At 35.4% G+C, this 23,094-nt stretch overlaps 1 non-coding gene across 1 annotated transcript; it reads right to left on the bottom strand.

Annotated features, from left to right (window-relative positions):
* Window positions 1–22,988: 22,988 nt before the first annotated feature.
* LOC145618752 (small nucleolar RNA R71) lies at window positions 22,989–23,094 on the bottom strand. The gene has a single exon (XR_014108007.1). It is a non-coding gene; the product is annotated as a small nucleolar RNA R71 (small nucleolar RNA).

Genomic DNA, 23,094 nt, shown 5'->3' with positions numbered 1-23,094 from the left:
ATTTATAGCATATATTTTTCATTATAAAGCTCACCTAATATTGTCAGGAAGATTTTATGATATAGATAATAACATTCCCTGGAATAAAATACTAAGTAATAAATAAAGTAAAGATACTAAAAAAAATGAAAATAAATTTTTAAAGTATGATTGCTATGAAGATACGATTTTTGGAATGGATTTGAAAAGATTCAACGGGTAAGCGATTTTTTATTCATAATAATAATAATAATAATAATAATAATAATAATCTATCGCTAGAGGAGTGGGGGCCCAGATTGTATCTCGGCTTCCCACTAATTTTTTTGAAGGTTGTATGACTTTTGTTTTTGAGATATAATAATAATAATAATAACAATAATAATAATAATAATAATAATAATAATAATAATAATATTGTTATTATTATTATTATTATTTATAACACTGCATAGTTAAGGCAAATATTAACACTGCATAGTTAAGGCAAACATTAAGAATGTTTATAAGTGGTCATACACATAATTATATTGTCTCTGTTTTATTTTTTATTATTCACTTTTTTTAAGTCGGTTTTTTTTTTTTTTTTTTTTTTTGGAAATTAAAGTTTATATCCTTGATAAACATGTCTTATTTATCAAGGGGTATTGTTGTAAACTCGCGTGTCAGGAAGGGGTATGGGTAAAATCCACATTTCATAAGTAACTATGCTTGCACAGTTGCACTGCCGTCATCCTCCATTAAATAATTTCTCTATTGAAGCACAAGCATCTATGGAGGAGAACTTGCTCATAACAAACACCTACATACCCCGTAGGGGTTAAGCATGTTAAGGACTGATCCTTTCAAAGTAAATATGTTCTATTATTTGTAAATATTCACTACCTTGATTCTAGGAATATTAGTCAGTACTTCACTCCATATATTTTAGCTTTAATCTTATCCTTAATTAATCTTAGTGATTGATTGTAATCTTGTATAACCTAACTTAGCCAAAGCCCTCACCAGTTGTATACTATATATATATGTGTGTAAATTGTTTAATGAGAAATTACAACTTCGTTCGTAATTCTTATATGGTATCTAAGCATCGATCTCCTCGCTCCACTCATTTTTTTTCACTAACTAATATGGTCCACTCAAACTCCATTCCTTTTATCAATTTCCCAATAAGAATGACCTTGCTAAACTCTTATATGTTCTCAATATTCAGACCACTATCAAACTCACTCCTGCAAACTACCTTTCTTGGAAAATTCAAATCGAAGCTATACTCGATCATAGGCCATGATTTGTTTCAATACATTGATGGCTCCTTTCCATTCCCTCCTTCTATTATTACCTCTGCTAGTGGTGAAGAGGAATAGAACCCGGATCATTTTTATTGGACTCGCCAAGTGTCTTCTCTTTGGTGCTCTAATCGACACATTATCACCAAACCTTGTTCCCTTGGTCTTTGAGGCTCGTACCTCCAAGCAGCTATTGGCTATTCTCAAATGCACTTATGCCTTTCCTACTCGTAGCCACATCAAACAAGTCAAGGATCAACTAAATTGTATCACCATGGGTGGTCAATCCATCACTGAATATTTGCAATCTCTCAAAACTTGTGTCGATCGTTTGGCCTTATTGGGAAAGAAGCTTGAACATGAGGATTTAATTGATCAAGTCCTCTCTGGCCTTAATGACTCCCACAACTCAGTCGAATCGGCTAATGATAGGGATACAACCATCTCATTTGAGGAACTACACAAGAAACTTATTAACAAGGAGCTCTCCTTGCAGCAAAGCCGTACTGATCCCCCATTTCCTGCCACTGCCTTTGTAGCATCAACAAGGCCTTACTTCCGTACCTACGGTAACAACAACAATCGTACCAATACTTTAGTTATTCTTCGAACTCCCAACAACCATACTAAGCAACCAAGACCTTTTAAGGATTGATCATTTCAAAGTAAATATCTTCTATTATTTTGTAAATATTCACTACCTTGATTCTAAGAATATTAGACAGTAATTCACTCCATGTATTTTAGCCTTTATCTCCTCTTTAATCTTAGCGATTGGTTAATTGTAATTTTTTATAGCCTAACTTAGTCAAAGCTCTCACCAGTTGTATACTGTGTATATGTGTAATTGTTTAATGAGAAATTACAACTTCTTTCATAATTCTTATAAAGCTTTTACTTTATTTTCCTTTTTTCTTAAAATTCGGTGGCGGAATAAAATTCTATTTCTTCATTGAAGCAGCTACGCTTGATAGCCTCCACAAAAAGCACACTCGATCTGATTTCTCCAATCCAATGAAGATGATTAAGTAAGAGCTTTCTCTATTGGGGTTCATGAATACAATGACCATGGGAGGAATGCTTATAAGCTTTTAATCGGGCTTCATGAAGACTGAGGGAAGGGAGAAGAGAGAAAGTTGAGAAAGGTGGCCATGGCCCATGGGAAGGTATGGAGGAGGGAGAAAGCTCATTAGTATGAAGTAACGACGTTATTGATGATATATGCCCAATTTTTTCTCCTTATTTTAAATTTTGACCACTACAAAAATCCGGGCAAACTACGACAGTTTTATTACAACAACCCATAAATCTGTCGCAAAATTTGAAATCTACTACAGTTTTTCTAGCTGTCATAATTTTATATTACGATAGTTTTTTTTTTTACTCTAAACTGTCACTAAGGTATCAAAAATAAATGTAAAACAAATTAAAATACTTACGACGGCTTAAAACTATTGTAATTAAAAATGTTACATTATGGTTGAATTTTATGTAATTTTTGTTTTTGTTGTCGTGATTTATGTTTATTTTCGTTTATTTGATTTATTCATCAAATTATGTCGGTTTAATTTATTCTCCTTATCTAGGGTTTTAATTTTGTTTATTTTCGATATTTCTTGGATTTAATATTGACTTTAGTTATTTTCATTTAATTGTGTTTCATTATTGTTAATTTGTTTATTTTAATTTCGTTTATTTGTGTTTACCTTTGTTATATTCGTTAAATTTCAATTTCTTGGTTTATGTTATCTTCTGTAAATTTCGATATTAGTTAGTTTTCGTTTAATATCAATTTTTCTTAGTTTTAATGGTCATAAGTTTAGTTATTTTTGAGTTTAAGCTTTAGATCTAGAGTTTTTTTGTGGGTATTAGTATTTATTGGGTTTAATTTGGTGGTTATGGGTGGTTTGTGGTGACAATGGGTGGTGGTTCATAGGGCTGGGATGGTGAGGGGGCTGAAGCAGGGCTGATGTAGCATGGGATGGGGGTTTCCTTTTTGTTTTTACAATGGCTTTTTGCGATCGTTGGCCGTCGTTAAAAGTAGTTTTTGCTACAGTTTTGTAGATTGTCGTAACTTGCCATGGGCGTAAGCTGTCGTAAGTTAATTTTTGCGAAAAATTTAAAACTATTTTTAAAATTAGTAAACCATCCTAATTATTTATTACGACTACTTTGATTCCGACAAACACTTTACAACGATTCACTGTCTTATATATTTATTGCGAAAGTTGTAGTTATTTTTAGCGACAAATTTTGACTATTGTAAAACTGCTTATTTTTTTTATAGTGGACTGCTTTTTGTTGAGCTTGTTTAGGGATTTTTTACCTTAGACAAGTGGACCAATGAGGAGGTGCCACGTGTCAGAGGCTGGCAGGTCATCCTTTGTCAATCCCCAGCTGACACGTGGCCTCTCCAGATGCTTTCTTAGAATTGCGGCCTTCAAGGGCCCAATTCCCCAAAATCCGCTATTTGGCGGCGCAGCCCATCAGTCCTAGGTCATAATGACCTAGGGAGGGGCACTTTTCCCAATGACCCTATAAATAGGGAGATATTCCCCCAAATTGGGGGACATTCAAAAAATTTACTATCATTTATTACATCCTACTTTCTCTCTCATCAGAGAACTCCTGAGCTTGGAATCCAAGCAGATCCCCACCTAAATTTCCGCACTTTTTATTCTCCTTCAAGTTACTAACTTGAGCGTTGGAGGCGGAGCACCACCCAACCGGGGTCTCCGTTGTTTTTGCAGGTACAGAGTCAGCAGGACCAGTCTTCGAGTTGTAACTCTCCCAAGGGACAAAAACACCCAAAACAGAGCTGGCAAGAAAATATGTAGATATAATACAAAATCGCTATTACGATAACATATTATGTTTATGTAAGAGATTAATGGGGCCTCCTCGTTTCTTTAATATTCTACTCACTTTGCTTTATTCTATAAATGGCATAGCATTTAGCTCCATAGTAATTACTCCCTTCGTCCTAAAAAGAACGACCCATTGGCCAAAACTTTGTCCCAAAAAGAATGACCCATTTGCATTAAAACACTCACCAATTTGCTACAATATTTGTGCAAAATTAGCTTCTCCATATAAAAATTTGATTTTCCATGTTATTTTATTACTTTCTTCTCTATGTTTTTACAAACCCCATGTAAATTTATCTTTCCAATATAGTTTACCTCTTTTTACTTAACTTCCTTAATGTCCACGTAATCAACCCAAATGGGTTGTTCTTTTTGGGACAGAGGGAGTATATCTTTCCATGACCTATCTGTAGGCGTCGTTCGAAGTGCGCCTACGTTAAGCATGGTGTGAATATGCTTGGCACTCATAGGAAGTGGGAATTGACATATACGATTAGGGACAACGATTAGGGACAAAGCAAAGTAGGGAGCCGCCAACAAGTTTTTAAGGAACTTGTAAACCGTTTACGGATCATAAAAGGCAACCACGAAAAGGGACAACGATAGGCAACAACGATTGACCCGTGAAGGTTACACCCCATTCATAATCCATGAGATTACTAACTCCATATGGTTCGCAACCACGAAAGGAGGATCGGGGATGATGGTACGAAGTGAGTCATGGAGTCACATTCGCCCGCATTGGCCTCTACTCGATTCTTATACTGAAAGCATTCCTGCGATCTCAAAGGCATACAAACAAAATTCAATTCGCTCCAAACTATTATTATGCTAAATTGGTTTAATATTAATGCAACATATAATTCTATAATATTGATGATCACTTCAATTTATAATAAGATTAAAAGGATCCTAAGCCGGTTGTCCAAATTATCTTATTAGGCGTGATTTTCAATCACATATTCCCTTTAAACATGCAATATGGTGATCAAAATAAATAATAGAATCAATATTAATATAAAAACCAATTTAATCATAATTCCAACAACATTAAAATCGTTAGAAAAATAATAATAATGAAAAGAGCATGATCCTTACTTTGAATCTGTTTGTTTGCAACTACAAAATAATAAACGAGTTAGTAACTTCAAGGAAATAATAAAGCAATAACTAAATTAAATTAAATACGATAAGGTTGATTTTGGGGTCAAACCCTCAAACGATTCTACCTTTCACGCCTTGGCTTAAGGACAGAACCTCGAGTAAAATATGGACTCCTTTGAGTGCTTGAAGAAGGAATTTTGAAGTGAAAAGGGTAGGCTATTGTTTAGGTTAATAGCATAGAAGAGAGAAAATAATAATAATCAAATTCTGGTTGCCCCGTACATCAGAAATGAGGGGATATTTATAGGGAAAATGTGCTGAGGGGGCACACGAAACCCTAAAATGATAAAAACCCTAAAAAAGTGTCTCGTGACACGGTCAGACTGTACCGTGACACGGTCAGACTGTACCGTCAGATGGTACACTTTCCCGTGACGCGGTACAGTTTTGGAGTGACGCGGGAAATTTTCAGAAAACGGAATGAAAAACGCGTTAAGGGTTTACGCGGAAAGGACACGGAACATCCTGTGTCACGACAGACCTCCCGTGTCACGGGAAGTCCCACCGTCAGATGGGAAGGGTTCCCGTGACACGGTCAGACTGTACCGTGACACGGTCACTTCCAGTCCATTTTCCGTCTAAATTCATTTTTTAACCCTAATTTCTTTCGGCTTTTTAAGTGCCGATTGATAATTTCGGGCTTTTTTCTGATTTTTATTATTCAGGCTAAAATAATAAAATAATAAAATAAAAAGGTTTGGGCTTAAAATTAAAACTATGCTTTTACCAAACATCAAGACCAATCCATAGACCTTTCAAAAATATGAATACGATTTTTTTAAGCACTCTCGGGATTAAATACTAAACCCGACCAATAGTGGCGGTGAAAGGTTATTTATCATCGGGTTTGATTTTGGGGAGACATTTTTAGGTGGCTACACTATCTAACTTTATTATTATTATTATTATTAATATTATTATTTTACTCAAACACACCTTCTCTTGTTTTCTCCCTCTATTTTTATTAAGTGCCCCATAGTGACATGAGAAATATACTGATTTAAAAATTTAACTAATAATATCTTTGATTATCATTAACTATAAATTATGACGTTTGAATATTAATAATGTATTTATTGAGACGATTCCATCAATTAACCGTAAGATTATATATATTTTTATATATATATATAATTTACAAATATTGGTCCAAGTTAATCTAACGAATAAAGCCAAAATTCTAAATGAGGCACTTAAAAGAAAAAGCAACAGAAATACTTGCGTGGACCTGGTTCACAATAATATTATTGTGGACCCGAGGTTTATAAACACGCAACTGATATTATATTGAACATAGTGACCTTTATTTTTAACATAGTAACCTTATTTTTAACATAGTAACCTTTATTAAAAGTTGTATAACGTTTAATACTATTGTGAACTTGAAGTACGACGTTATGACCTTAATTTTAACATAGTGACCTTTATTATTAATATTGACCTTATAAAATATTTCATTAAAAAAAATTAACCTCTTATAGCCTATATATTACCAAAATGACTTTTATTTTCAACATAGTAACCTTCATTTTATTATAGTGACTTTTTTTTTTATTAATAAAACAACCATAGTTTCTCTAATGTTAGTGGTTCATAATAAATTAGTCTGAACCAGGTTCATTTAAGAATTTGTAAAAAAACAAGAAGTACTAAATTTCGCTTTGGGCTCAAAATGAGCAGACAATTTATGTCAGTTTTATTTGTCTATTAGAAAATTTGCTTATCTGTATGAATAATAAATAATTGGTCTTACAAAATATGGAGTATAAATTAGTAATCTGACATGATCTCCATTTCGAATCTCAGAAAAGTAGAAAACAATTAAGAAAAGTTTTTATACCAAAAGAACATGTGAAGGGTAACTTAAAAAAATTACTCAGTGATTAGAAAATATGGAGTATTTGTATTACTCCGTATGAAGATCACCTATTACTGTCAGAAAATTTTAAATATTTTCAGGGAAAAAAAAACGAGTAACATTTCTTGGAAAAAATAAATAAAGCAAAACAAAACAAAACCTTACACATCAGTTACACTTGTCTTAGGTATATTTTGTCATTACTCATTATCAATAATGTTACAAATTCTTAAATGGACCTGTTTCACAATAATTTATTGTGAACCACTAACATTAGAGACAATATGATTGTTTTGTTAATAAAAAAAAAAAGTCACTATATTAAAATAAAGGTTGCTATGCTAAAATAAACATGAGTGTGACATTAAAAGCTATAAGAGGTTATTTTTTTCACAAACTTTTAAAAAATCGGGGGTACAATAATTATTGTACATCCATTATAAAAATACCTTAAAGTGATCACAAGTTATCTCTGAAATGAATAAAAGTTACCCCAATATGCGTAAAAGTAACTCAATTCAAATAAAAATTATCTACACTATATTAGTAAAGAATCACATTTTAAATGACTAAAAATCAATTATTGATGATTGAATGTAATTAAATTACCTTTATAAAAATTTTCTTGTTGTCTATTTATATAAAAATTATATTATTTTTCTCAAAAAAAAATGTAAAAATTATACTCCGTATTATGTTTAAAGTTACCAAAAAACAGACAAAAAGTTACCCTAAAATTAGCTAAAAGTTACCATTATACTGCTCGATGTACACTAATATTAGTGTAAACCGGATGTATACAAAAGTTTTTGTATTTTTTTAATGATATTTTAAATATAATGGTCAATATGAATAACAAAGATCACTATGTTAAAATTAGGTCACTATTCGACATAATTTCATACTTTAAGTTCATGATAATATTAATGGCCACACAAGTTTTAAAAAAGATTACTATGTTAAAAATAAGGTTACTATATTGAAATTAGGGGCCACTATGTTGAATATAATGTCAGTTATGTGTATATAAACCTTAGGTACACAATAATATTATTGTGAACTAGGTCCACACAAGATTTTCTGCAATAATGTAAACATAAAATTTCAAGTGACATATTAATATAAGGAAAGATCCGATGTTTTGGTTGGGAGTGATGAGACGACTTTATTAAGTGCTTAAGTAGATTTTAAAACATCATATTGCGATTCCCGAGGAGGTGAGCGAGATTTCTTTAAACTTGAAGCTTCCAATATGTAATTTGTGGAATTGCGCGTCTGTTCATACAGGGGTGCAGATTTAGAAGATTCGTTAGAAAAATTTGCGGATCTTGATGATCAATCAAGTTATATCTCTTTTGCGACTATACATCAATGGAGCTCCGTCAAAAACGATGCAAACCCACCTAAAATTATTCAGGAGCAGTTCAGAAGCGATGCCATTGGTTTAGGGTATTTAATTCTTGTATTGAGAATTTAGATCTCTTAAGGGATAATTGTAAGTGCCGAATGTCTATTATTATTTAATGAAATCACCTCTCCCTATTCCATTAAAAAAAAAAGAAAAAATAAAAAATAAAAAAAAACCTAAGCTGAATTGAACTGAACTAAACTGAGCTAAGCTGAGCGGAGCTGAACTAAAGTGAACTTAACTGTACTGAGCATAACTGAATTGTTTATAAGTGAAGGAAATTAGGAACTTAACTGAAGTGAAATCAAGTCGAAGAGAACATGCATGTCCTAAGTCTTGTGTAAGGTGGGTGTAATTATTTTTGTAAGATTGTCAGTTTGAAAGGTAACTTTAACTATTTTTATGGTAACATTGACTCTTTAAAGAGTAACGTTTAATTTGACATTGGTTTAATTTTTATGTTGATGTGTACTATAAAGAATAGTTTAAATGTTTAATAATTAGTCTAATATATTATAAGTTTTTTGTAAGAAAAAATTTATTACCGTAAAAATAATAACTTTTGTAGTGTAAAGGACAACTTTAAATACATTTAAATAAATTTAACCAATCTTAAAATAAATTAACGTATAACTATCTTTTGTAAAATTAATAAGTCTTGTATAAGGTGGGTATACGTTAATTTTATTGTAAGACGGTCAATTCGAGAGTAACTTTACCTATTTTTATGGTAACTGTAACTGCCTAAAAAGTAACTTTTTATTTGTCCTTAGTTTGCAATTTATTTTATTGTGTAATTTTTTATAGATTCGTGATTACATACTATTAGTATAATTAATCTAATACATCATAAGGAGTAAGTTTTGTTGTAAGATGAAATTTATTATTAGAAAAATTAATAACTTTAATTTTGTTGTATAAAGGGTAACTTTAAATATTTTTCACATGACTTTAACCTGTTTTACAATAAATTAACGTATACCCGTTTTTTTTGGAAATTTTGTGCATGAGTTATTACGTCATTTATGTGACACTGAAACCTAAAATATTTTTAAATAAATAAAAAAAAACTAGAAAGTTAAAAAAAGAAATATTCTCGCATACTCATAATACAATCTTTTCAAATCCATTTTTTAAATGCTCTCACTTTTAGCCAAAAATGGTACTCCCTGCGTCCTTTAATTAGATTCTTACTTCTCTCTATTACGTGAGTAATTAATGAAGTAAATAAGAATCTAATTAAGGGACGGAGGGAGTATCTTTTCATGTGTTTGAATTTGACATATCACATACTGTATGTATGTTTACATAATATTTTACTATTTGTCAAAAAAAAAAAAATATTTTATTGCAGGGCTTGCCCAGTAATTGTCACTGATTATACTTAACAAGGTATATGAATTATTATGTGACAATGAAATACGAGTATAAAATATTTTTGAATAAAAGAAAAACTAGAAATTAAAAAATAAAAATTCTCGCATACTCGTGATACAATCTTTTCAAATTCATTGACCATTTTAAAAATGTTCACTTCTAGCCGAAAATTGGAAATTGGTATCTTCTCATATACTCCATCCCCTTTTGATAGTCTCTTATGGGCAAATTTTAGTCCCAAAATGTTCACCCCATTTGCTTTTCAACCAACCATAAATATTAAATTTTTACTCGTACCAAACTTCCCTCCAATATGCAACAATACTTGTACAAATTTATATTTCCCATGTAAATTTTGTTTTCCCATGTATTTTTATTACTTTCTCTCCTTACTTTTTTGCATACCCAATGTCAATTTACATTTTCATTGTACTTTAACTATTCTTATTTGTGTTTATTAATTCCTGTGAAAAATGCCCATAAAGGACTATCAAAAGGGGACGGAGGGAGTATGTTTACATTATTTACAATGACCAGAGCAAGTACATGTGTAACCTCTTGTTTTACTTTATTATACTTCGTATATTTTTCCAAGAAATGTTACTCGTACGGAGTATCTCTTTTTCTGAAAATACTTCGTATTACAGTCAATTTTATCAGACAATATTAGGTGAGCTTTATAATAGGAAAATGCTATATATAGCCCTTATGGCTACATATAAGCATTAAATTTACACTAGAAAATCGTAAAAAGTTAGAAAATCATGAAAATATAAACACTAATTACACTGATTTACGCGTGTTTTTGTCATGAATTCCTAATTTTATACAATTTTCTAGAGTATATTTAATGCTTATATATAGCCCTTAGGGCTACATATAACATTACCCATAATAAAAATACTCCGTATCTTCTAATCACCGAGTATATTTTTCAATTATCCTTCACATGTTCTTTTGGTTCGATAAAAACTTTTCTTAATTGTTTTCGAGATTCGAAATGGAGTTCATGTAATCATGTCAGTATATCAATGTACGAGTATATTATGTATGACCAAAAGTATAATTCATTTTCCTAGAAATGAGATTTATTATACTACCTCCGGTCCAATTTACTCGTAACAAAGGAATATTTTATGTCTCACAAATAACACCCCTTTTTTGCGAGTAAATTGGACCAAAGGTAGTATATTTTCATGTTAGAACAGGGCCATATTCATGTTTGCCAATGAATAAATTTTAGTACTTCCTCTGTCCCCTTTTTACATCCCTATTTGTAAAATTACACGGGAATTTTAAGGAACATGGAATAAAACAAAGAACAATAAAACAAAGTACAATGAGAATTACAGGACATTAATTGATGTCTTTGAATAAATCAAAGGTATAATAATATTTAATAATGCACATGTCAACAATCCTTTTGAAAAGAAAAAGGACTTATAACATTTTTTGGTGAAAAAAAATACCAATCGTATTCATCTAAATTGATGCACATGAATTTTGAATTTTTCAAAGGATGAGTCAGAAAATAAGAGTAAGAATTAGAAAATAAGGGTGAGAAAATAGAGAAAGCATTAATTATAAAACAGAAAAATAGGGATAATTTGAGATATTTGGTAAAAATTTACTTATTAAAAAAGGAAAACAAAAATGTAATTTTGAAATACCCAAAAATGAAAGCAAAAATATAAAAAAAGGGACGGAGGGAGTAATTTTTTTACCAAAATCCCCTCCAATTTGCAATAATAATTGTGCAAATTTTGCATGTAAATTTTGTTTTTCTATGTACTTTTATTACTTTCTCTCTTTACTTTTTTGTTTTCCAAAGTCAATTTACTTTTTCAATGTACTTTTACTATTCTTATTTGTGTTTAATAATTATCGTGAAAAAAGCCCATAAAGGACTATCGAAAGGGGACAGAGGGAGTAATTTTTATTCCCATTGATTCGATGTTTGGTGGCTTGATGAGCCATCATTCAATAATATACTTGTGAAACTCTAATATTGATCTTGGAGAAAACTACTGGCGGTCTGTCGCCATATGTACAATGTACTTGTGTAACTCTAATAAGATAATCCTCTAACTTTTATTTATAATTGTATTTTTCACTTTTATTAATGTATTTCATCTATTTTTTTCTTTTATTTTATAAATAATGTGAAAAAACACAAATAAGAACTACATTATGATGTGAAAGGAGTAATATATACTCCATTAAAAAAAAATAAAAAAAAGGAGTAATATATAGGATTTTTTGACATAAACTACCACTAAAAGTGGCTGTCTTCAGATTCACTACCAGATTTAAAAATTTTTTTACTTTACTACCAGACAAAAAGAGTTTGTTAAAAATAACTACCACTTAACGGAATCCGTTAAGTTAATTTTTTAAAAGAAAAAAAAAATTAAAAAAAGAAAAGAAATAACCCAGCCACCCACTGCCACCCCCTCCCTAAACTGCCACCCACCCCTCCCCCTCCCCCCTGCCGGCGGCCGGCGCCAAAAGAGTCGGTCGGCGCCGGCGACCTCACCCCCCTCTCTATTCCTCACCCACGAGCCACCACGACACCACCCAAACCCCCAAACCCAGACCACCACCACCATCGACAACCCTATACCCAAAACCCACGAACCCAGACCTCACCACCACCACGACACCACCCTAACCCCCAAACCCAGACCACCACCACTGACAACCCCTCCCCTCGAAAACCCGCCTTGATCCCAGCCAAAAACCCCAATTGAGCAAATCTCAAACCCTAATTCAAGAGGAGGGGCTGGGATCGGGGCTTGGATCGGGTTTTCAAGGGGAGGGGGTGGGGTTGGTTTCGTGGTTGGTCGCAATTTGGTGACGGTGTTGGTGCTGCTGCTGAAGGGGGGATATGCCGCTGTGCGTGGTGGTGTTTTGCGGTGCTGGTGCTAATTTAGGAGGTGCGGTGTGTGGTGTTGCCTCGATGATGAAGGTGGGACGATGAAGGTGGGTGCTGCTGCAAGATGTTGCAGTGGTGACGGTGGAGGGAGGTGTTGTGTGCGGTGGTGAGACAAGGATCGTTGTTGGTGGTAGCAGGGAGGCTGGAGGGTGGCAAGGTGGCTAGACGGTGGTACAGCCCTAGTAACGAAAATTATAACGGTGTAAGGCATAAGGTAGTTATTTTTAACAAACTTTGTTTTGTCTGGTAGTAAAGTAAATTTTTTTTTAAAACTGGTAGTGAATCTGAAGACAGCCACTTTTAGTTGTAGCAAATGTCAAAAAATCCTAATATATACTAAGTCATAAATTACAAAATAGTATCAGTGTATCAAAAATGACCATGTGTGACGGTCACGTACTCACGTTGGAGATTGCATCGTTGTCCATATACCAATTAATTAAAAAAAATACGGAAAATACTTCGTATTAAATATTTAAAAACGTTGAAGCCATTGAATATTTGAAGCTTCAAGTGTTAAGAAGCCACTTCAGCATTTTATAAAGGCGTCTCATCACTCCCATCCAAAACATGGTATCTTTCCATACATCTGTGAATCTGTCGCTTGAAATTTTATGTTTACATTATTCACAAATCACAATGACCATATAACAACTACATGTGTAACCTCTTATTTTACTTTGTTATTTATTTTTTCCAAAAAATGTTACTCGTATGGAGATCTCTTTTTCCGAAAATACTTCGTATTAAATTTTATCTGACAGTATCAGGTGAGCTTTATAATACAATTACTCCAGTTTTCTTAGCACTGAGTATTTTTTTTTTTTTTTAAAATTATCCTTCACATGTTCTTTTGGTTCAATAAAAACTATTTATAATTGTTTTCGAGATTTGAAATGGAGTTCATGTAATCACGTCAGAATACTAATGTAGGAGGATATTATGTACTCCCTCCGTCCCAAGACCCATTTGGCTAAAACTTTGTCCAAAAAAGAATGACTCATTTGCATTAAAACACCCACCAATTAGCTACAATATTTGTGCAAAATTAGCTTTCCCATATAAAAATTGGATTTTCCATGTTATTTTATTACTTTCTCTCTCTTTTTTTTATACAAATCACATGTAAATTTATCTTTCCAATATACTTTTACTTCTTTTTACTTAACTTTCTTAATACCCGCGTAATCAACCCAAATGGGTCGTTCTTTTTGGGACGGAGGGAGTAATGTACGAGTATATTATGTATGACCAAAAGTATAATTCATTTTCTCAGAAATGAGATTTATTATACTACCTCTATTACGATATGTTTAGGAGATTTCCTAAGATTTGGTGAATATTTAGTTTAGCTAGGATAATATTTTATTTCATTTATTATCTTTATTTCCCTAAGCTAGCAGTAGATGAATTTATGTAGGCTTATGATTCTGATAGGCTTGTATTATAAATATTGTGCTTATGAGATCAATGAAATAAAGCCAAAGTTTACGGTTTTACAACATCTGATCCAATTTATTCGCAACAAAGGAATATTTTATGTCTCACAAATAATACCTCTTTGTTGGGAGTAAATTGGAACGAAGGTACTATTTTTCTCTCGGAAACCGGACTCCCCACGTTGCTCAATTTGATATGCAAGGAGCTTAATCTGCTTGGTGTACTCGGACATATTAGAAAATTCTCCAAGCTAGTGTTATTGAACTGCTCCTACAATTAAACGGCTTGGGTATGTTTATTGTCATGGAAAATTTCCTCCAATCGGTTCGAAAGTTCGAGGGCGGCTGCACCGGGATTCATGATAGTACTAACGAGGTCTTTAGAGATAGTACCATAGATCCATTTATCAACAATGGCATCTAAACGTTTCCAAGTCGCAGAGTCAATATCAGTCGGCCGAGTAACATCAGCGTCTATGTGGTCCAAAACATTGAATGCACAGGCATGAATTTGGAATAGTTCCACCCATGTCGTTGCGTATTGGCCCTCTTCTTTATCAAGAGAGATAGACATCAAGTTTTTGACGTTTGATACAGCAAAGGTAGGGTGAAAAGTAGGGGAAGGAGGAGTGGGAGAAGGGGGAGACGGTGGTGCAGTGGAGTCTGATCGGAGTTGTTGGGAGACATGATCAGTGGTGAGAGGAACGACTACAGAGAGGTCCCTAGGAGAAATTAGGGTTAGGAAAAATTAGAGAGAAAATTTTCCTATTGGCTATGATACCATGTAGAAATGTGTAAATCTCCTTGATAGGAGTGTTCTCATTAGTTTCATATGTATAGGTGTACAACCCTCAAATCTAAGAAAAACCTAATAGTCATATTTACACATAGTATATCATTTACAGAATATTCTAGAATATTTCATATTCTATCACAAATGAATTTATATTTAACTAGACTTGACTCTCTTACAAGTTACAATGATATGACACATTAGGAAGCCTAATACGGTAAGAATACAAAATGTATTTTTGAAGGTTTCGACAAATATTCCGTATTATCTTAATATAATACTCCTTCTATCCTTTTATAAGAAACCTGTTTTCCATTTTAGGGTGTTCAAAATTAGAAGCCTATACTTCTGATAGGTTGTACTTTTTATGATATTACCCTATTTTTGATGGTTTGTCAAATTTTTAACTTTTCTTTTTTGTACTTTTGACATCAAATTTCAACACTTTCTCTCTCCATCTCTTTAATAATTCTCAACTATTTCTTCTTTCTCTCTATCTCTCTAACCCGACATGCATATCTATATTTCCAACCAATTTCCTTAATTCTCGTAAAAAATAGAAAGTAAGCTTCTAATTTAGAGACAGAATGAGTATCAGTCTATGAGTATACCAAATCTCAAGTGAGCTAGCTAACAATAAAAAATTAATAATTTTTGCTCCTTGTTGGGTTAATAACAATTATGAGTACGTGTTTAGGCAAATCTCAACAAGGACATATGAGAATCTGCTAGGTTTGAGGGGTAATAACAATCATACTACCAAAAGCATATAAAATAGCAGTCAAGCAATAATAAAGCAATAGATAAGCAATGAAATAACGATAAATAAACAAAATGAACTTCACTATGAAAAGAGTAAGTTTAGAGATACAATACTGAATAAGGACTAGCCTCCTTCTTCAGTAGGGACGAAGCTCCGTTGATAAATGAAGAGTAATTCTATTATATTTAGAGTATATGTGCGTACATGAATGCTCAAAATGTCTAATTATACTTATTTATACCTAGGGATCTCTAGGGTTTACAAAGATATTCGGAATATATTCAAAATGAGAAAGATTTTCTTGATTTATCTTCTTCCCTGTTCTTTAGGTGTATCTTTGGCAAGTATCTCTTTGATTGATATCCTTGATGCTGCTTTCCTTGTTGATTCCAATCAAGCCGTTTTGCTCATTTTGCTGAGTATTTGCTTCTTGGATTGGTGCCCTGAATGTTATGGGTCGTATTACAATACGGGCCCAACAGTACGTAATTCATTCATTATTAGTTAGTCCATTATTAGCACACATACGACCAATTTGAGATTTATTGTCAGGATTTTCTCTACCAATTCTATAAGTGGAAATATTGATTATTATGAGATTCTAAAACCGATGCACTTTTTTTTTTGGTCAATATGCTTTTACAGCTACGGGAAAATTGGCTTTATAATCAGATGAAGTATCAGAGTGATCTAGTTTGCATAAAATATTGTAAAAGCTTGAAAGTCTTGCTCTTGGTACTATCCAAATGCAAAGTATTGCCTAATTATAATAAATAAATATTCACAGTTCACATGATTTTTATTAAGAACGCCTTAAAAATAATTAATTTATAGCATATATTTTTCCATTATAAAGCTCACTTAATATTGTCAGGAAGATTTTATGATATAGATAATAACATTCCCTGGAATAAAATACTAAGTAATAAATAAAGTAAAGATACTTAAAAAAAAATGAAAATAAATTTTTAAAGTTTTAAAGTATGATTGCTATGAAGATACGATTTTTGGAATGGATTTGAAAAGATTGAACGGGTAAGAGATTTTTAATAATAATAATAATAATAATAATAATAATAATCTGTAGGTAGAGGAGTGGGGGCCCAGATTATATCTCGGCTTCCCACTAATTTTTTTGTATCTCGGCTTCCCACTAATTTTTTTGTAGGTTGTATGACTTTTGTTTTTGAGATATAATAATAATAATAATAATAATAATAATAATAATAATAATAATAATAATTATTATTATTATTATTATTATTATTATTATTATTATTGTTGTTGTTGTTATTATTATTATTATTTCTCAAAAACATATAATATGGTATAGAATTACAACTTTATAAGTATTGGGTTTTTTTAACTCTCTCATTAATTAACATTGCGAATTATATAGACTGGGGCATGCAAGTTTTAATTATTTTAGGATAATTTAATCTCTCTTGTACAACATATATTTACTCCCACTTTAATTAAAAATGTTATATTTGTTCAACAAAAAAAATAAAATTGCTATTTTTTCATCCTTTACTCAAAAATTTAGATTTTTGATCAACGTAATTCATTCGTTACAAATACAGGCATTAGTTAGGCTCATATATTTTCCAATGTAATGACATGTGATAGTTTTCAATTAGCTTAGTAAACTTCTTTATAATGGATATTTAAATATGTAAATTGTGATTTGTGATTGTTTTTCCACAAATTTTTATATGTGGCTGGAGTTACTCAAGTTATTCGGTCATAAGTTACTTGAGGGATTTGGTTAGGGGTTACATGAGGGGTTACTCGGCCAAGGGTTACTTGAGGGGTTAGTTGAGGGGGTTACTCAGTCAGGATTGGGGTTACTTGAGGGGTCACTTGGTCAATGGTAACTCGAGTAACCCCGGCTACACAGTGAAACCCCGGTCACAGAGTATGACTGTTTCAGGGTTTTTTGTGATTTCCTCGGATACTGGTCACGCCTTGCTGACAATGAGACTCGGACACCTACAAAACAAAGAATATTCCGGTGATCGGAATATTCGCCTCCGACGATCAAGTTAGTGATCGGAAACCGGAAAAGGCTAGAGAGAGAAAGTAGAGAGAAGTTGGAGCTTTTTGTGCTCTATATTTATGTTATGTCATGATCCACCCCTCCCATCATAAATGATTGGGGTATTTATAGGGGTGGGAGCATGTGCCCCTCTAGGGTTTATACCCTAGAATTTCGTGACATGATTGGCTGCGCAATCAGAGGTCGCCACGTGTCATGGGGGCGCCGTTTTACGGCTTTCAAGGGTTTCTCGGGATTTGGGCATGAGGTCATCAGGGCCTTTTTCTCTTTCCGATGTTATATTTGGGTATAAAAGGTAGCTGACACGTGTCACCCTGTCAGGTGGACACGTGTCACTCTCTCATAGGGCCACGTGCCGCCTTCTTATTGGGCCACATGTCACTATGAGATTGGGCCACGTACCTGGGGTATTTTTACCCTAAACATTTGCCCCTCAGAGGGGGTGGCTCGTACACTTACTGGCCGCCTCCTCTGATCTTGCATTCTGGACGTCCTGGTACTCTAGGTTGGGTTTACCTCCCACCGGCCCTGGACGTCTATATACTTTGGACTCAAGGCTCTTTTTGCTACCTGGACGTCCATATACTTTGTTTTGGGCGTCCTTGTGGTCTGGAGTGAGCTTGTCTCCTTGCTCATTTGGATGTCCACACTTTGCACTGGACGTTCTCGTACTCTGAGAGAGGCTTATCCCCTGGGTTCATTTGGACGTCCACATACTTTGGACTGGACGTCTTCATACTCTCGGAGGAGTTTATCTCCTAAATACCCAGAGCGGCCACAATAGTGGGGCTGGACGTTCTGATACTCTGGGAGGAGCTTATCTCTTAACTACCCAGAGCGGCCACAACAGTGGGGCTGGACGTCCTTGTACTCTGGGAGGAGCTTATCTCCTAACTACCCAGAGCGGCCACAACAGTGGGGCTGGACGTTCTGATACTCTGGGAGGAGCTTTTCTCCTAACTACCTAGAGCGTCCACATATTTTTGAGATGGACTGGGCTTCCATGATTTCAGGCGTACTCTCTGGTTCTTTCATCATGCTGTGTACGTATGAACTTTTCCCTTTAAACTAATCGTCTGAGAACTGGGCGGACGCATTTTCCCCTTAGATATTTTCAAGTTTTGGAGACTAAGTGTTGAGGGTGTAAAACTCTTGAATTTGTCACTTAACTCATTTCAACTCACTTTGACGTGCCGTTAATTGTCCGTCTGATTTTTTCACAAGTTAACAAAACCCTAACGTCGTTCTGTCTCTTTCTTCGAGTAATTTCTCAAGAAGTTACCGTTTGAATGGTTAGACGGGAAAAATGATTTTACCATTTTGCCCCCATGAGTTCATTCTATAAATATGGGGAGTGAATTCTCATTTTCACACTTTACCCAATTGTGAATTCTAGAGAGAAGTCAGAGCATTCTAGTGAGAGAAAGTGATTTTTCCCTTAATCTTCAAGAGCGCCGCCGTGAGTTTGAGTTTTCCGGGCATTTTTGAGTTTTCCAGTCAATCTTCAAGAACTTCGCCACCATCTTCAAAGTTTTCAGAACGTACAAAGGTAGGCCGTCTACATCTTTCTCTTTTACTTTTACTTGTTTTCTTTTTCTTTACTTCAATTCTGGATCCATACTCGGCTTCGTCCGACTCTCCTCATGAGGCCGGCCGTTCGCCTGGGACTGAGGAGTCTAGAGTCGACGGAGAAGAGTTGTCTCCTCCTTGGAGTGAGTTTATGTCTGATGTGTACATACTCATCCCACTTATTCTTCTCTGTCCCAATAGGCAATGGCAAGGACAATGCGTACGTGTGAGCGTCATGTCGCCAGGAACCCAGACGGCAGTCTGGTTCACCCTAGGGTCCCTTATGACCCTAGCAACCCAAGCACAATGGAGGTGGAGACTACCTCCACCACCCAAACAACGACCGCCTCCACTGGCTCTCATCACTTGGCCGTGGAGGTCACTTCTTCTCTCGAGGAACGCCTACAAGCTGAAGGTGCCTCGTCCACTCTTGCTCCAGAACTTAGGTTCCCTCACTTCACCAGTTCAGTCATGGATGGGGCCGAACTGGTAGCCTGCAAAGACCATCCTACCGATCTTGGGGCGGACGCTGCTGGTTCGTTCGTCCCCTCTTCCTCTCAACCTCTGCTTCAACTGGGCGGGGCGGACAGACCTTTGACGGGAATCTCAATCAGGGAACCGTCCGACCTGCCTATTTGCAACGCCCCTCCTTCGGGAAATGAGGCGGACGCTGCCAAAGACAAGGGCAAGCGTCCGATGGTTGAGGAGGACGTTCCTTTTTCCATGGGCGTTCCTAGCTCAAGGGGTCGAAGCTCGGCCGAAGCAGCAGATTTGGACAGGGTGCTGTCTTCGAAATTTGGGAATGCCCCTTCTCACCAGGTGGAAGAAGAAGAAGTTGAGAAAGAGGCCGTGGGTGAGACGGCCGAAGGTGAGGCGGCGGCCGAAGAAACTGTCACCAACATTGATAACTTCAGGGACCCGTACGCCTGTACAGTTGGAGAGACGGCCCTGATGTTCTTGAAAAAGGATTTCGAGCAGTACAAGGAGTCCCTCCATTTGGGGGAGGGATTCGAGATACAAGTGCCCAGGAAAGCCATTGCTGTGGCTACCTAGGATGAGGAGAAGCCGCGCAAACGGGCGTTTTGCGTTTACAGGGCCGCCTTGGATGTAGGCCTTCGCTTCCCTCTTCATCCATTCGTCCGGACAGTTCTGGACGAATACGACTGATGAGTGGCATTTATGCCACAATTTAGTGTTCTCTTTACGGGTTTTTCCCACCCATTTGTAGCTTGTTTGCCCCCTTTCTTCTCCTTTTTGTTCCTCTTTTCTTTGTTTGCCTTTCTCCTTGTTTTCTTTGTTTTTTTTTTGTAGGAATCAAGGCATTGGAAGAAGAGCAATTCACCCCCAAACTCCCCTGTGTGCGGGCGCGCAGCACTGTGAGAACCCGCGCAGGATTGCTCCAAGAACAGAACACAAACAGAAGATTTGTGCGCCTTGTGCGCGCTTTGTGTGCGGGCGCGCGACCTTGATGTGTGCGGGCGCGCAGCCCTGGGAGAACCCGCACAAAACAGCAGCAAAAGCAGAACCAAAACAGAGTGTTGCGTGCGCCTTGTGTGCGGGCGCACACTCCTCAAGCGCGGGCGCGCAGTATTGCTGGGAGAAGGCGCGCATCCATGGGTTTCATTCTCCGTACCCACAGATCTGCGGGCGCGCAAGATCTGCGAGGGCGCACACACAACTTCTGCGCGGGCGCGCAGTGTATGTGCGCGGGCGCGCACCGCTTAGTTGCAGTATTTTTATTTCGTATTTTTGTATCTTTTAAAGGACCTATTTATATAGGTCGTAGGGAGTTTAGTGCATCATCTATCATTACTTAGAAACATTTTTAGCCCTAATCTAGTGAGAGAAACTTCATTAGTAGAGAGAGAAAGTGTGGATTTCCATTGATGAACTTGGATATTGAAGAAGGAGCTTGATTGAATCTTTGTAAATCTTCATCTTCAATTAATGAGCAATCTCTTACTCTCTTTCTTTACTTTTGTATTTAGTTTTGTTTGCTTATTTTGATTTTCCTTCTTTGCTTATTGATCATGTTGATGCTTATTGATTTGATGATTGATATTGTCTTCAATATGGTTTGTGAGTAGTCACCTAGCCAAGGGTGTGGGCATGGTGTAGTTGTTGATTGATTCATACTTATGATGTTGGGGTTTTGTTAATGGTGATTAAAGTCTTTGTATGTTTGATATTCTTTAATCTTCTTGCAAGTGCACATTGTTAGTTGATTAAAGGTGAATCTTTGCTAACAAGAAACGAAAGTTGACTTAGTTAAGGTTCATTGTTATCGATAGTTCTTTGATTGCACCTTCTAATATATGGTTTTAGTGTGGAAACATGGAGGCTATGTTAGGAGAAATTGATTAACCCCGGAAGGCGGTTAGATTGAGCTTTAATTCGATATTCTTGCATGCTTAGTTTACCATTGCTTTGCTTCCGTGTTATTACATGATCAAATGGCAACTACATCTACCTACTTCCCTTGGTGTTTAGTTATATTGATTTTTAATCATTCTTAATCTCTAGTTTAATCTCTTAGTTATTCACACTTCTTGTTCCGAGGTAGCTTAATTATTAAGTAGTGAATGTGGTGTTTATGCATGTCTCCTTGTGGTTCGACCCCTATGCTTGCCTTATACTTGTATTAGGTTTGTTTAGGTGTATAAATTATATTTGATCTAGGGATAGACAAATTGACGACGCGTTTATTCCCTTGTCAAATTGGCGCCGTTGCCGGGGAGACGGCTTCCATTGCTTTATCATTACTTTATTTGAGACTATCTCATTCCTTGTTTGTTAGTATTTGCTACTACTTGTTACTTGTCAGTGCTTACGTTCTCCTTAGCTTTGTTGTATGAACAGAGGACGAACTCGCTCAAGGTCTTTGATTCCCATTGATCCGGAGCTAGAAAGATCTTTGTCCTTACTTCGAAGAGAAGCGAGAGCGAGGAGTAGAAATTCTCACACCCCAACGAAAGAAGGAGTAAGAGAATTGGAAGATACTCCACCATCTTCACCCTCAAGTGAAGACTTAGATAGCCCTAATTCGCCATCAAGTCCGGAAATCAACCCCTTTTCAATCATTAAGTCCGAAAGTGAAGAAGGCTCTAAAATGGGAGAGAATACACCTTTGAGTCGTCTTGGGGCTCCCGAAGCCTTTAGAGCCTAAAGTGGGATCCTAACCCCTACCACTCAAGCCAAAAATTTTGAAATCAAGCCCAATTTGATTGCTTTAATGGAGAGGAAACAATTCTCGAGTGGAAAATTTGAGAACCCTCATGAGCATTTGAAAGAATTTGAGAAGTATTGTGACACGGTCAAAGCCAACGGAGAGACTAAAGAGTATATCCGCCTCAAGATGTTTCCATTTTCTTTAATTGGGAGAGGTCTAGAATGGCTAGAGAAGGAGGTGCCCCCTAATTCTCTCACAACTTGGGACCAAGTAACTACGGCTTTCTTGAAGAGGTTTTATAACCATAGGAAGACCGCCGAGGCTCGATCTTTAATTCAAGGTTTTCGCCAAAAGAGTGGCGAGACTCTAAGTGCGGCATGGGACTGGTACAAAGAGCTTCAACGTCAATGCCCACATCATGGGAT

This window comes from Chenopodium album, chromosome 26 (assembly GCF_948465745.1).
Source record: "Chenopodium album chromosome 26, dcCheAlbu1.1, whole genome shotgun sequence".
Classification (NCBI taxonomy): Eukaryota; Viridiplantae; Streptophyta; class Magnoliopsida; order Caryophyllales; family Amaranthaceae; genus Chenopodium; species Chenopodium album.
The sequence above is the reverse complement of the archived record's forward strand: the minus strand, read 5'-3'. Positions and strand labels throughout refer to the sequence as shown.